General features: G+C 42.0%; 1 protein-coding gene across 2 annotated transcripts in view; it reads left to right on the top strand.

Moving 5' to 3' along the window:
• Positions 1-11024: 11024 nt before the first annotated feature.
• SLC7A2 (solute carrier family 7 member 2) overlaps positions 11025-15484 on the top strand; it is a 48191-nt gene continuing 43731 nt past the window's right edge. The window contains exon 1 of one of the 2 annotated variants that reach the window (XM_035543742.2): positions 11025-11171. The gene's annotated coding sequence lies outside the window, so the exon portion shown is untranslated. The remainder of the gene's footprint in view (positions 11172-15484) is intronic. The other variant, XM_050710564.1, reaches the window with a different exon arrangement.

The following is a 15484-nucleotide window of genomic DNA, read 5'->3' on the forward strand; positions in this document are numbered from 1 at the left end:
ATTTGTGGTAACGAGATTTGCGGTGTGTGTTATATAAAGGTGGAGCTCTGAATGGCAATTTGGTTCCCAGAGTTTTTGGCTGTTGAGCAGGGGAAGTCAGAGCCTCACCTGAACAACGAGCTGCAGCGTGAGCACAACCTCTATGAGAAATCAGGGAATCTGCACACGGGAGATGTTATTCATGATTTCAAAGCAGGAAAAGCAAGAGTCTGTATTCACAGAGCAGAAACTTCTTACAGGAATGCGAAGCTAGTTAATCAGCTACTGGGAACTTAAAGGCTTACTTACTGCAGATTTACACCCAGGGAGCTGGCTGCTATCCAGGTGACACAGGAGAAGAAAACTCTGCTCTAGTGATGTGAGCAAACAGCTGGCATTTGGCAAGGAAATTTTGCCAGACTCTCAGATTCAAATATTTTCTGTTCTGATACAATGCCTCCTTTTCATTGACAGAGAATGGTCAAATGCAAATTTATACGGTTTTATTTTAGAAGTTATAAGTAGTTTGGTACGGTTGTTAACTTCCAGTTGGAGTCAGTGTCTGCAATCTACCCATTCGGTACACTCCTGAACCTGGAAGAGTTCAGAATCTCTTTTGAAGCCATTTGGCAGGAAGCCACTAGAAGAAAGATGGCCACAAAAATGTCTCCTCTGCCACTGAACCTCCTGGAGTCCCACCACTGTGGAATGACAGCAGGAATGCAGAAGCATCACACTAACAGGGCCAAGGTTAGTCATAAAACGAAATGTACAATCTGCAGCAGAATTGTTCCTTGTGCTTTGAGATAACCACGAAAAAAATCCCTATTTGGGGTTTTTTATTACATGTCTGCCGATGTTACTGTCCTTCAAAATAGCACATTTTGGGAGAAGTTTCTGTAAAGATTAATAACCTTTTTTTAGCATCTTAGCTTATTTCTTAAACACTACTAACAGTCACACAGCTCTGGGGGCATTTGGATGGGTACTCACCTTGTTTCTGCATTTCAGTCCCATTCACATTCACAGATCCCACTGGCTCAGTCAGATGCCCTCTTGTTTTCATTGTTTACTTTGTTCCCTCCTCTCTCCATACCCTCACACATTTCCTGAGTGTAGGCTCTCTTTCTTATGATGCATTTCTGAGAGTGCCAGGCCCTGCAGGACAAGTGACTTTCCAGATTCTCCAGGGCCTGAGGTACACCTGTTCCAAAGAGCTGCGGTCCCAGAGGGTTCAAGATTTACAGCTCAACACGTAAGTGGTATTTAACAGTTAAAATAGATGAACACTACCTTATAGATTACAAAACTCATCACCTCATTTCTTCATAGGTAGCATCAGGACTCTGCAGATACAGCGCATATCATTGCAGATCTCCTGCCTCTCCTTCCTCACCACAGCAGAACATTTTTTTGACTCCAACAGCAATCCTCGGAGCAATCTCTCTCCCTGAATAGTTACTTTTCTGACCCAAATGGACTGGAAGGCCTTCAGCACTGGGGTTAATAGGTCATGCTCTATATTAGTTCTGACAGTGAACAGAGATGAATCAAATTACACTGCAAAGAATTGCTCTTAGACCAGTACAGCCCAGCAGTCACCTGCAAGTGTGCTAAGTACTCAAACAGCTTTTAGAGCTGAGCTGCTAATCCAAATAGTTATAATGTTGTTACAGCTAGTTTAGTTCAGTTCTGTGTTGCGTGTCTTGCTTTGGGGTAGCACTAACACAATCCATTTTTGCTGCACTCCTTCTATTGGGAAGCAAATCCAATCCATGTGTGCTCATTCTTATAAAAAGCATACATAAAAAAAATATATGAATTGTCTCTAAATCCTTGTGCTCAGGCCTAATGTTTCCCAGGCAATGTTACAAACATAAACAGTGCTTTCCAAAACTACTTTAGCAATTAAAAATATGTTCACCCTTTCCAAAAGACAAAGGACTGAAGGGGACCTTCTGGTTCATCATGCTTAGCCCCCAGCTATTGTGAACTACTGTATTATATGATCTTCACATATTCAGCTAGCTCCATTTTACAACCAGTTCCTTTATTTCCCACTCTCCACGTCACTCTTATGAAGAATTAGATACTGACTCATCCGTCCCAGCCAAAACGTATCCATGGGCCGCTTGTGCCAAAGTGTTCTTTTGCCAATCTAAACAGTTCCTCTCTCTTCACAAAAGTTACCCTTTGAAATATATGCTGCTATCATATATTCCATCAGCCTTCAATTTGCCAGGATAAAACCCTCTTTTGGAAGTGCTCATGCTACAGATTGCAGCGCGGTGTATGTACACCACAAGGCAGCTTTTGATGAGGGCAACCTTCCTGTGACAGCTGGCAGCTCTGTGCAGCCTCTGACTAAATTTCTCTTTGCAGTTTCCATGTATTTAATATGCTTAGTGTATCATGTATCTTGCATCATCTTTTTAACAGATGCAAAAATCAGCCAAAGAATAAAAATTATGATGTAAATTTAGATATATAACATGAATATGCATATACTTTTTCATTTGTGTGCAAATGAAGTCCTCTAACCAATTAAAATGACTAAAATAACAATTTGATTACTATGTGAGTGAAGATCCATATAGAATGTTGCAAATCAACGTGGATACTAGGACTAGCAAACTTAATCTGGAAGATTAGAAAATTAGTGTTGGGAAAGTTACCAACCTGAGCTTTTGTGATCATAGTGTGAGGGAAGCTTTTCCATACCCATATTTGAAGCCAGGATTCAGTGCTTTCTCCCCGACAGAGTGCTTCTTCCTCCTGCATAAGTGGTTACAGTTGTGAGTCAGCTCTTGGGGACACATTCTGCCCCTGAGTTCCACAGAGGTCCCTACAAATGTGAAATCACATCATTAAGGAATGTGCATCTGTTTGTACTACCATAGATAGGAAATGTTCCAAATTAAGCCTTCCCCTCTGCTATTTGAATCACTGGACACATTACCTTTAACATCAGTACAGCCTGAGTGACAGAACAAATCTTGTAACATTACCAGAACCGTGTCCTCCAGCATTTCAGTGCTCACAGCTCTGAACTGAAATGAGCTTCTTCTACTTCCAGGCACAGTTCACATCCAGCAAAACATTTTACTCAGACAAATAGTCTTATTTGGTTAAAACAAGCACTCCAAGCTCTCCCTAGAGTGTCAGGTCTTGTATTTGTTCCTGAGGCCAGTACAACCTTAGGAGTTCACCGGAGATATCAGATTTATGAGTAGGAGAAGATACGGCACCTCTGGTTTCTCAGCAGTCTCTCCTATTGATTAAAGAGCTTAATAAGTTTTGATTAAAGACTTCCCACAGCATAAAGAGTGACAGTAGTTTCCCTCATCCTGAAGGACAGCAGTTACACATGCACACATATTTAAAGGGGGAAAAATTACAAGTATTGATGCCATGAGAAAAATAAAATCTTCCATCATTTGTTGCTCAGTTAAGCTCAACACATTATAGATATCAAAAGAAGAAAAGAATAATAGTGTATGAATCATATTTATTTGAGAAAATGAACAGCAGTGTGAAGAAAGGTGGTGCACACAAATCCATCATGTGAACAATATCCTAGATTTATTACCAGCTTCCCTCTGATGGGCTCAAAGAGTTTTGCAGGATGATCAATGATCATGTCATCTCTTGCTGATGAATAGCAACCACAGGAGTGGAACAATTCAACCACTTTGCTGGTGCATGCTATTACATTAATCAGCTGAAGAAGTGAACAAGAAGGTAAAATGCAAAATCCAGTGGCAGTTATAGGAGGTTACCTGTTTTTTTCTGAGGAAAAAATACAAAGAGAAATTATGTACAGTATCCAAAGCATGTTGCATTCTTCCTTCCCACTTAAAAATTTAGCTTTGTCTCATCAGAAAGTAGCTGCAAACATGTTGTTCTTTTCAACAGCTTCAGCGCATGTATATGTATAATGTATACTTTCATGTAACGTATACACACACAAACACAGATGAACAAAGACATACACAAAGTACCTAGCTGCACAATTTGTGGCATCTCTGTAGTCAATTACAAGCCCCGATTGTAAACATTCATTTCCCTGGGGAATATTTCAGTAATTAATGAATGCTGTTGTTGTGCAGAGATGGAGCAGAGTGTGCTAACATGATGGTTTCCCCAGTGGTATAACTGGGACTGAATGATTCAGACAACTTCCTTCCCACCACGCTAGGCAGAGCTGAACTTAAAAATGTGTCAGTATATATTTATACTCTCTCTTTTCCAAGGGCAGAAGGGCTGTTTAAGTCTTCCACATCTGGCTGCTCTCTCCCACCCTTTTCCTGTGGGAAGTTCTTCTCTCACATCTTCGGCCACAGAGAAGGGGAAGACTAGCTGTGTGGGGGGACTACACAGCAACCCAAAGGTCAGTGGAATCTTCCTGGGAAAGCTGATTAAAAGTAGCGCTTTACTCTGAAAAATGATTTTGTAAAAATTTCAGTCAGTTCTCTGAGTGATCGAGACATGCTGGATCGCAGGAGCTAATTTAGGAAAGCTGGAGGGTCTTTCTGGTAGGTAAGAGCTGTAGGATGCAGTGTGAAACTGTGCAGAACTGCAACTAATACATTTGCTAAAAGTCAATGTAGGAGACTTAATTAATGAAGAGCACCGCCATTGATGTAGAATTGCCTTTGGCATTGAAACGAATGAGCTGACTGAAATGTGTGGAGCAGCTCACATTTCTCACATTTCTCACAATGTGACCACACCGCACAGTTGGCACTTAGTGCCAAAGAGACTGACCAGACTTTCAAAGATCAAGCTTGTATGTCAGGAAAAAACTAACAGCAGTGACACAAAGCTCGACGTGAATAGTTACCAGAACCCAGAATCAAAAACTTGTTTGTTAAAAGATAACGCGAGTATCTTTACATAAAGGTTCATTCTCAAGTGTGAACTCTTTGTTCAGACATCCTGGAAGCTCAATGAGACAGCATCTGTATCTGGTTATTTGAGCTTTCTTTGCAAATCAAAGGCAGGATACTTTCTCCCACCCTACACTGAAAATTTGGACTCTTTAAGACAGTTTAGTATGTAAGGCCATTAAGTCGTACTGTTCATACTGATGATGCTGGGATAAAAAGTAAGAAAGTTCAGAAGCTACGCTAAACTTGCAGAATTGATACTGACAATGGCATCCTATAGCATCACTTCTGCAGTGCCCCATTTAAAAAGGAGTTCCAGTTTAAGCTTTAGCATTTCACTTCTGCTGGAGCATGTTATATTGTTCTCTTTTTGCTGGTCTCCTACCAGACAGACCTCCAGTCGCAGATGATCTTCTTGTGCAGAACTCTGACTAGTCCATACAATGCATACATGCATCAGTAATGCATGTGGTTTCTGAACTCAAGAAGCCCCTCTACACAGACTGCAAAACTTGCACCTATTTCATGTCTTAGAAAGACTCAAAAACCAAAATCACAACCATCCTAATTTAAGGGATTACCTCCTCCACTTCTAGCAGACAAATTAATGTGTCACTTTAATGCACAGCTCATGTGAAAAAGTAGAAGAGATGAAAAGAAGCCAACCCTCACAAGCCCATAAGGCACATTTCATTCTTTAAATGTGCCAAAACTCACGTTGTCTGGTTCAGCTTCAGCAAGTCACCTAATGCATCTTAGTGAGGCAACTTCTGATTCATTATGGCTAATCAAAACTTAAGTACTTAGGCAAATTCTGGCCCCAGAAGAGAATAAATTGAGCCTGTGAACAGTGATTGTGTACAGCAGACTGTAAAGCAGTGGTTAATATGTAAGCAACCTGCCGATAACTGTAAAAAAAAAAAAAAAGTATATTTTCTTTGCTGATGAGACTGGGCAAGTTTCTTGGCGTGTGCACCTTCTACTTTTTAAAGTTTCATTGACGCGGCCCCAGTTGCTTAACAGCTGAGACTTGCCATAGGTTGCTCGAGATACTTGCTGGTTACCTCAACATTGTTCGCTGGAAAACAGAAGATGATTGCAGCTTTCCTGCCACTCCCCCCTACACTCCCCTTGGTACACCCCCTTGAAGTCTCAAATGGCAGGCCTGCTTTATGCAGCTGAAGATCAAGTCCTGCCAGAACTTTTTTTCCTACTGTTATGGAAAAGTAATAATTCATTTCTGACTGTACATAGCCAAGATCTCTAAAGAAAATAAACACCCAAACTGATGGAAAGAATAAAAATTGTCACCCGGTGCTCATGGAAATATCCTTCTAAATCTTCATGCCTTTTTTTTTTCCTGCAAATGGGTAATTGGTTATTTACAGATATACACTAATTTTCTGTGATTTATCTAAATTCCTTGGTTCCTTTGTTGTTGTTCAGCCTAATAAAATATAGTGTTTTGCATTTATTAACACAGATTAGAAATACTTCTTGGCTTTTTTTTTCCTTTGCAAACTTTTTTTCCTCCGTGTTTGTGTTTGAAAAGGTTAAAGGACAATCTGTCCGGCATAATAAGAGCCCTTATTTGTCTAGTGACTAAATGTATTCCAGTCAGCCAAATCGTGAAACTTCTGTTCTGCCAAATAATTCTGTCATGACCTGATGGGTATTAACCTGCTTGCAAGGGAAAATGCCTTCATTTTTATGATATTTGCATGCCTCACAAAATCACTGACTCTGAACAACATTGCTATGAGCTAGGTGGAGAAGGGGGCTGTAGCCTCCTCCCCTCCAGTCACCAGCCAGCACAGCTCCCAGTGTCATTGTAAGCTCCACTAGGTACCTTCCTACAGAGAAAATTTCTCTGAAAACATTATTCATAGAATTAAAAGAATTAAGGCACCAACGACCAAGGCTAAGTACACATAGTGAAGCTTATTGTATAAGTAGTGATACCTTTGGTGGGAATATTGAGTTGGTTAGAGAAATCTGTTATTTCCCTCTCTTTTCCCTCTTTGCCCCCTCTCCTCTCTGCATTTTTGAGCCTTTTTGTATGATGTGCCTAAAAGTGTGGGCTGATATCTGAAGTTCTGCTATGCAAATAAGTTACAGTCAGTGTTGTGAACCCTACCTAAAAGCTTGTCAGACTCCAAAAGTCAGGATAGTTGTTTAAAACTCATTAGGTTTTTCAATGTTGAATTTTACATTAATGTTACCTGTCTTCAGAGCTTTGTTTTCTGAGCCTCACCTGGATCAAGGTTCATTTCCTGCACTATCATGTACATGGGTGACCACCCTGTTCATTCTCGTTGACTGCCTATTAGTTTTTCATACTTCTATCTAGTTATTTGATTTGGTGAAAAACATCTAATAACAGTGGCCTGACCCACTAACCAAGTCTAACTTATTCCATCATGCCTAAGTATTATAGCATCTGACTTCTGATACACGATGTAGTACTGTCACACTTAGTACACCTTTCACGTTTACAAATCCAGTTACTCTAAGAGTTACTCTTCAATAGCATTCAGAAGGTTTTATGCATCATGCAAACAATTTATTGATAAGGATTAAGACCCTTAGTCAGAGCTGTTGTCCTGCACACATGGCAAGGGCAGGAGCAAGTACCTTTCTTGTTGCAAATGTTTTGGTTGAATGTTGCCCACTAGTAACACGGTTTCCCTGAAAAATTGATGAGCATCATGAAAAAAATCTTTGCTGTACTGCTCATGTTAATGATGACAGGCTGATGCCATTCCACACTTACCTGAGATATCTAGAAAAGGGAAGAAGAGAGATTCTGCTGAGAATAACAGTAAAAGTAGTCCAACCACACAGGAGCACAGCACCACTGTTTGAGAGAATGGTCCACAACCTATTTTTCCTCAGATAAATCAATCATTCTGAGCCACGAATTTACTTTTATAGTGTTAAGTCATTAAACGGTCACTCCCCAGATATGCTTCTGCTCTTTTTCTTTCATCAGATTGATCCTCTGCATGATTAGGCAGTATCAGAGTTACAGATACTTGTCTCAGATTGACAGTTCTAAATGAGTTCTCCTGTAGAAGTGGAAAGGTAAAGCCCAGCCAAGTTTAAAACAGAATTTGATCTACCTTTGAAAGAAGCCATATGATATCCCGGTCTTTGCAAGGACAGCAAAGGTATTTCCATGCTGCAGTCCAGGCAATATCTGACAGTGTAGCAATGGCAGCAGTGATCGAACTCGTTGACCTGGATTAATTCTTGTCTGTCTACCTGCAGTCATAGAGGTATGGGGCTCATTGCAGACTCCAAACATGCCCAGGAAGCTTTAGTAAATAAACAGAAAATTCTTGGGTGTGTTTGTAGTCAGTACTGATCTCCCTGACTGTACTAGTTTCTGATGTAGCCTGTTTAAAGCTAGACCGTTAGGAGGTTTGTGAGGTGCAGTTGTGCATTTGACTTTAGGATACAGACGTTCCCAGTGAGGCTGTGAAAGCAGCAACCAGATTAACTGCTCTTTGCTTTAATTAGAGGATACATTGATATGCAGTAAACATTTGAATCAGGACCAATACATTTACAAATGGCCAGCCATAAATTGAAGGCTGTCACTCTGACTTTGAGCCCCTCAACATGGGAGCTGTCCCAACGGCAGACAATTTGCTCTGTCTGCGCAGTCACTGGGAAAGGACTTTCCTCTGAAGGAAAGCTGTGGCTGTGGAGGACTACCAGACCTCCCAGAAACATGCATGCTGAATTTCATGACACTCTGCTGCTTTTTATAAAAGCAGTTATGGTTTTGTCAACATTTCAAAGCCATCACAGAGAGAGAGCAGAGAAAGCCACTTCAGCTGTTAATAGCGCAATGCAGTATAAGCAGGGCTGAGATAGGATCTGGCTATTTCTTGCGTTTTAGGTCGTGGCATTTCAAAAACCCACTTATATTGGATGTAAATATTTAAGTTCACACTTTAAAGGCAGTTTTGACAGTGGAAGACACACATGACTGCTTCAGGTGGAATCTTCACAGAGGAAAAGTCCTTTGATCTAATAGCTGAAACTTAACCTGTTAATTACTTAACTGCAAGGAATATGGTTATTCATCATGAAAAGAACTACATTTAAGACTCCTTGCCTGAAGGGCAAATGGTATTTAGACCTAAGAATGAAACAAAAGGGAATAATCTGCAATCTGCAATCTGCAAGTCCTCTTACAAAAACAAACAAACAAACCCAAAACATCTAGGCACGCTGAAACCGGTCCAGGCTTTGCCTGCATCCTTAGCATTAGCCTCTTCGGGGCCTCTTATGAATGTGGAGTGGTCAGAAGCACAATAGGGCTGCTATAAAATCTGTTTGGAAGTAAGCTTGCTTATTTTTTTGTGAAATGCATGCAACATAATTACCTTTTACTGAGGATAGTTGATGATGCTGTGCTATTATTGGTCTTTTTCATATATTATCCGAAACAAATCTTAAGGACTGTTCATAGAAATTTACAGAGGAGTTTAGCCCAGCTGTGAAATGCTGGTTATGTGTGATCCACTGATAGCACTAGATTTGATTATATAAATATATCATATTTACCATGTTTATACAGTATTTATATGGTATCATGTACTATATAAATGATATAAATTTTTTTTGGAAAGTTAGATCTATGCAGAAGGCTTAGGTTTAAAGATGTCACGTAAAACCACAAAGAAAATGAAGACTTTTATTCACAAGTCACTAGTTCTGGTGTCCACAGAACCACTGTTTTCTTAAAAACTACAGTAGGGAATGTGTGTGTGTATAATGTATGTATGCACATATGCACACACACCACATATATGGTGACAGAACATCACAGAAGAGAGACGAGCAGATCCACAGCCAAAATTTTTAAAAATATTCCCAACAATCTGATGTGCAACAATTTGACTATAGTATTGAAAATGAAAGGTCTTATATAAGTAGAATACATTCAGGGAGAGAGATTGTGATTGTAAGATTTATTCTGGTTATTCTTAACGTTAGTTATTCATAGCATTAGCTATTCTTAGCCTAAGACTATTCTTAGCCCTAAAATGAGTTTTTTAGGATATTTGGCCCAGGGGAACGATCTGAATTATTTAAGCTGAAGCAGAGCAGAGGGAGACACAAAAACTCCCCAACCTGTGGACAAATGGAGCTGCCACATCCCAGGCATCTCAAACAAAAATGACAAGGCTTACAGGAAGAAGCAGGGTTTTATGAAGCCGATTGATAACACCAGAATGAAAAGAAGCATTGTACATGTGTCAGGCCTGTTCTGTATCCCATCCTGTGGTGCTTTTTGTAGCTCTCAGACAAATTTTGCCTGTGATGCATCTGAAAAGCAACATCTGAAGTGTGATATATGCAGAGAGCTGAAGTGGTTCTTTCCCCTCCATTCCCACCGCTCCCTGGAGCTTGACCACAAAATCCCATGTGGAGCCACACAGGTCGTGCTCTCCTACCATGCATGCCTCAGAGCTGGCCTGTGATACACATCCAGCAAGTTGTGAGGGCTGCTAGGCTCAAACTGTGACGGCTGCTAGGCTCAGGTTGTGAGGGCTGCTAGGCTTAAGCTGTAAGGGCTGCTAGGCTCAAGCTGTAAGGGCTGCTAGGCTCAAGTTGTGAGGGCTGCTAGGCTCTTCAGCATTTCGCAGAGAGGGCTTCCCTCCCTCTGCCTAACCAAGGGCTGGGGAGGCATCCCGTGACACTCTCCCCCCTTTAAAACCACGCGGAAAAAGATATTGTTTCTGGCGACGGATCGTTAACCCCTGCAGCCGTCTTTGGGCGTGCTGCTAACAGGCAGAAGTCCAAAGCATTTAGGGCGAGAAACTGGGGCAGAAAGCGCTGGCAACTGACAGCAAGGCATGGAAAGGAGCGGCGGGCGGCGTGTAAGGGTGGCTGCGAGGTGCCAGCACCCAGTGAGGGCACCGGGAGGCTCGTAGAGCCCTGTGGCGGGCGCTGCCCCGCCTCCTTGCCTCACAGCCCGGAGAGAAAAAAAGGGAAAGCCCCTCAGGGGACCCCGGCTTCCCTGGGGCGACGTGGCGCCGCTCGGGGAAGGGGGGGGACACCCACGACACAGCCTGCCGAGGGGGAGAGGAGGAGGGAAGGGCGGGAAGGGGGTCGGCGGGGCGGGGAGGGGTGAGGCGGCCCCGCACGTGTGGGAAGGCCGGGCACGGCTGGGGGCTCTCGGTCGGGAGGAGCGAGCCGGCTCTCGCCGCTGAGAGAGCCCCGCCGCTGAGCCCGCACCTCCAGCGCAGCCCTGCCCGCCGCCGCCAGGAGCCGCGGCCCGGCCCCGTAAGTGGCGCCCTTCGCCCGCCTTGCCCCGCTCGGGGCCGGCCGGCCGCGGGGCGCGGAGCTGCGGCAGGCTCCTCGTGGACGGGGGCTGGGACCTGGGGACGAAGGGGGGACCCCCGGGAGGCTCCAGTGGGCGGTGGTGGGGGCTCCTGGTTGGGGAAGGCGGCCTCCCTGCTCGCCCGGGGGCTTTTACCGAGCCCAAAGCCACAGCCGCAGCGACCTCGGTTCCTCAGGGTTGTTTTAAGGAGCCGGGGAAAACGTGCTGTGTGGGGGGCGTGAGGTGGGCGCAGGTCTCTGCTGTGAAGCAAGTAAGATTCTTTGCCTGCTTCTAGCTTTGCATGTTTAAATATAGAAATGTGCTTGAAGTGCATGTCATCGGATGGGCAGTGCTACTCGCAGCTGGAGAAAGCCCGTCTAATGAAGCAGTCTTGAAAATGCGCCGTGTCTGAAGCAGCAGCTCAAAATCCTCGATTTTAAACAATTGGTTATCCCTTGGCATTTACGGTGCGGTTTGGGTGGTTGAGTGCAGCGGATCTGAGGCAAGGCTTCCCTGAGGGGGAACCCCGTTAAATGAACAAAATGAGGGTGTGCGGGGTTTTGAGGGGCACTGCAGCTTCTGCCGCCTGTTGTGCCGCCACTAAACACATCATTCCTCTGAAAGTAACCCAGCTGTGAAAGAGAGAGGAGTTTCCTAAAGCTTGGCCCAAGGCTGTGAAATTCCTTTCGGGACCGAAGGGCTGCACCGTGCTCTGTTTCAAGTGTATTAATACCTGACCTGTATTTATTTTAAAAGCTTTCAAACGCATTTCTCTTTGTATTCTTCCTTATTAAAACCAAAACAAATGTCTCGGGAGGCATTCAGATGTTTCAGAAAGGGGGAATGTTACACAAGGGATCGTGGCATTATAGAGCCTGTTTATATTGAAACAACCTGATGATCGTTTGATTATCCTAGAAAGACAAAATGAAACAAATTCTATGAAACTTCATGTAGACACTGTGCAGATTCAGTACACAGTGGGTCTTGGATCAGAATTTGGATTACATAGCGTGGAAAACGTGTTGAGTTCTGGTTTGTGTCACCTAATGGCATTACAACATTAAGATTGATAGTAAAATAGGCGTAAGGCCTATGCAAAAACTAAACTTGCTTTCATTGACACCTGTGCTGCCAGATGCAAAGAGACACGGTGCCTGCTCTACCCCTGTGAGCAGATGTCCTTTGCTGCAGCTGGTTCCACTTGACTCTACCCCTGTCCACACATGATTCTTCTGAACCCTGCTGGGCTCTAATATAAACTGGGAAATGAATAAAACAACCCCACAGAGACATGTTACTACATGTTGTGCTGAAGATTATCTATGGGTGGAATAATCTTCAGTCTAACTGATGTTATTATTAAAACACAACTTGTAATTCTTCACACATGGGTGAAGACTGGGCACTTTGTGAAGTCTTAATGCAATGAAGGTTTGATCCTGAAGCTCAGTATGTTGGCTAGAGTGCATGCATAAATGGTCTGACCAAGACTCCGACCTTGGTAAAAATGTACTTGATAAGATGCATGAGTATGTAGCTGCTTCTAGCTTTGTACATATGTAGTGTAAATCAAAATCAGTTTCAACTTTCTTAATAAATTAATGTAATTAGCATATTTTCAACCTGTCTTTATATAATTCTAACTTTTTTTAAGTTCAAGTTTCTAGTTGAGAAGGTACTTAAGGATGATAGTGAATTTGGAGTCAATGTGTTAAATTTTTGGTGCCAACTATTAGCTGCTTTATGGGGATATTTACTATATGAACATATTAGCATAGTAAGTGGCAGTGAGTACAGAAAGACAGGTAAGATAACAGGATAATAAAGGTTAAAATGTTTAAAACCCTTTTTCACTTTCTAAGTGTTTTGGCAACAATATATTTTGAAGGAGTGTTCTGTTTGTAAATCTCTGGCTGCAGATGACTGTTACAGTGACTAAAACCAGCCAGAACTCCTGGGTAAGTATGTTGGATACAAGAATAGATAGAATAGAATTCCTCCAGGTGGAGGTAAATTGCAAGAAACTCTTGTATCTTAAGTCAAAAGGTGTGAAACAATGATTTTACAAGGGTGGAGATCAAAAATGGGCCAGGTTAATTCTGCAACTGTAGAAGAAAAAACACACCATACATCAGTTTAAGTCAACGTGGCCATTAACTTGCTTGTAAATGCACCTTGCTTCTACCTTTCAGCTAGCAGTCACTGCAGATTAACTGAGGAAAGTTTTGACATTCATGCATTGCAAAATAGAATGTGTTGAAAGGTACTATGAACATTTAGCTCCTCCTTTTGTGCCTTGGCAGGTTTTTGTTCATTTTGCAGTGAACTGTGTTAAGACAGAGGGGAATGAAGGGGAAAGACCATAAATGAACAAAAAAGAGTTTAAACTAAATCTTATTCCTTAAATTATACAGGTTTTAAGATGGTAAAGTTCTCTCAGCTTTGGTTATCTAGCTTTGGATCACCTTCATGCATACTGGTTCTGTAGGTATCATTTTGACCTCTGTCCATCATGTTGCAAGTATCATTCTGACAAACAAACAAAAGTTTCCTGTTTTGTTGCTGTCCTGCTTTTAACCAGAATTCCCCCCTGGTCATAGGATGGCATACTTTGGGGAATCTTTCTTTTACATAGGTAGTACTATGTAGGGCATTAACTTAAAATATAGGCTGGATGGTTTTAGCAGGCTACCAGTCCTGTCTTTGACTTACTGTTTCATTTTGATACTGGAATGATCAGTTTTCTCCCATTTCTTCTTTTCCCTTCTTCCCTCAGGTTTTTCATCAATGATATGTTTTGAACATATTCTATCAATTTTAAGTTATTACAAAGAGAAGGTCAATGGAAATAAAACATCAGGGCATGTCTGAGGGCAGGAGGGTGGGAGAAGCGAAGCAAAGCAGCAGCAGCAATAATGTTGCTGGCATGGGAACTTACTTTGAATTCTGCAAAGAAGTAGTGACCTTTTCTTTTTCCCCTTTTCCAGAGGAACAGCAGTTTGTGACCAAACTCAGTGAATGGTATATATACATCAATTAGAAAGATCTCTAGGTGATGTGCACAAGGGAGAAGGAAGGGGTTCTTCAGTGTTACAGCCCTTTGCCCCCAAATTTCTTGCCTTTCTTTCCAAAACTGTCAACATTTGGAGATCTTAATTCTGTCATGTCCCAGACAGGTAATGATCGATTAATGTTATACAGCCAAAGATGTAGAAAAGTTTGCACTGCCATTTGTATGCATATTTGTGACTTTAAATCAGAACTTCAGGTATTCACATTAGCTTTTTATGTAGTAAGACCATGAAACTATTTTTTTATGCTGCTGAAATTATTAGAAAGTATCTAAAAATATTTGGTGTCAGGTTTCAGTGTCTGAAATTTTCATGTACTGGAAAGCGCCCACCTTCGTGGCACCTTTGTCATTTATCACATCACCTTTGATCACATGTGGTGCTCATTTACTGTCACAATACAATTCTGATCCTTGGTCTTGTCAATTCTTCAACCTCCTGTGTGTTGTCCACTTGGGGTAAGAGTCATCCTCATTCCACTGGTTGAACTAGGTAGTAGCCAAACAATTTAGTATTGATAAGTCAGGTGTCAGGGCTGTTGGAAGCAAACAGTTGAGCTTTCAGAAAATGATGAATGTGTATTCCTCCCTGCTGGGAAAAGCATTCATGTAAGCAATCTGCCACTACAAGTCCGGAGAGAATTATAAAGGTTACTAGTAAAAGTGGCTTCTGGGATTGTTAAGTTTAGTCATTCCTGACAGTCATCCAAGAGCCACAATATTATCTTGCCTGATCTCAACAGTGTAATTTATCTGTATAGATGTACTTTGAGGGGAAGATCATTTAGAAATGCGCTGAATGTTGTCATTGTCTTCACAAGTTCTGCAAAGGATTGCATATGTGTAGAATGAGAGATTTCACAATGTATCTAGGATACAGATGGAGAAATGTATCACATGCACTTGGCCATAGAATGAGCAGTTAGCTCATTCGTGTTCTACACAGCTGGAAAAGAAATGCACGATTGCTTTGAATAAAGCATTCTGTTTGCAAGATGGCTATTGAAGATCTCTTGAGAGATCTTCAGATCTTGAGGGATCTTGAGAGAGATGTTGAGATATGATCTGCAGCAACTGTGTACACAGATATCCTTTAATTCTATCAATCTCACTTGACCATGAACCCCAGTGAAAATGAGGGTGGGAGGTTTTGGGGTGTTAAAGGTGGAGAGTCTGATGGCTGGTGTTGGGTTTATGTATTGG

The sequence above is a fragment of the Cygnus atratus genome, chromosome 4, assembly GCF_013377495.2.
Source record: "Cygnus atratus isolate AKBS03 ecotype Queensland, Australia chromosome 4, CAtr_DNAZoo_HiC_assembly, whole genome shotgun sequence".
NCBI lineage: Eukaryota > Metazoa > Chordata > Aves > Anseriformes > Anatidae > Cygnus > Cygnus atratus.